Here is a 1,085-nt window from a genome sequence, read left to right on the forward strand (position 1 = left end):
GCTAGTTTCTGCCACAGAGCCTTCACACGTACCCCTTTATCTCAAGTGCACCCTACTCCTAAGCCCGACCACACATGAATCCTTTGCCCAGTTTCATCTTCTCAAGGTGTCTTCCCTCTACCTTAATGTTGCATCATCATTGCCATATGCTCAAGGCAGCCATTCTCTACCCAGTGCCCCCATTGTACAATAATCAAAGCGCCTCTCCCTAATTTGAATGTGTTTGTCATCTGCTCTCCACTTGCAATGCAAATTCCATGACAGTAGGGACTATACCTTCCCACTTCAGCTGTATTAAGTTCTGTATTCCCAGACCCCTGGACAGTGAGAAATGATTATTTGCTGAATGAATGAATGAATGAATTTCTCCACATGCACACTTGCTCTTCCTCATCTTACTTTCGATGATGCCAGGATTCTTTTCTCTGAGCTGCAAACTCAGTGGCTACGGGACTCCAATCCACCTGCTTCAGCCTCTGCAAACATGAGTGTGTTGCACTCCATGCAGGGGAGCTTGACCTGCGCTTTCTTTCCCTCACATCCTGTGGCTTCTCTTCCCACACAGGGTCAGGCCCCTGCAGGTATCTGAGTGCCCCAGCAGGGCCCAGAGTGCCCCCAGGTGCTGCAGCACCCACTACTCCTCTGGGTCTTCAAATTCCAAATAGAAATTCCTGGCACTGAGCAGCAAAGGCCTAAGGTATCACTAAAGCTATCCCATTTGTGGTCTGCACAGACATGTCCAAGGCTCATGTGCAGATTTGTTCCCTCAAGTTATACTTGTGTCTGCTGTGCCAGCTGTTGAGATGGAGGGAGAGCCTAGGCAGGCAGTGCCTGCAGCCCTTCCAGGCCTCAGCTGGGGAATGAGCTTACTGCTGGGATTGCTGGCAATGACAGCCATACACCCGCTGTTTTCTCACATGCAACTCCCCTTGGGTGCGGCCAAACTGACAGTTTCCCGAGAGCTGGCCAGGACGTGTGTGAACCCAGAGGAGTATAAAAGCCCACTATCCCTGAGGGCTGCTAGCCCTTTATGAAGATGGAGGTCCTAAGAAGGCTCATTTTCTTGGCTCTTTTAATCACCTCAT

The sequence above is a fragment of the Fukomys damarensis genome, unplaced genomic scaffold, assembly GCF_012274545.1.
Source record: "Fukomys damarensis isolate Sample0158 unplaced genomic scaffold, DMR_v1.0_HiC HiC_scaffold_8, whole genome shotgun sequence".
In the NCBI taxonomy this organism is placed as follows: domain Eukaryota; kingdom Metazoa; phylum Chordata; class Mammalia; order Rodentia; family Bathyergidae; genus Fukomys; species Fukomys damarensis.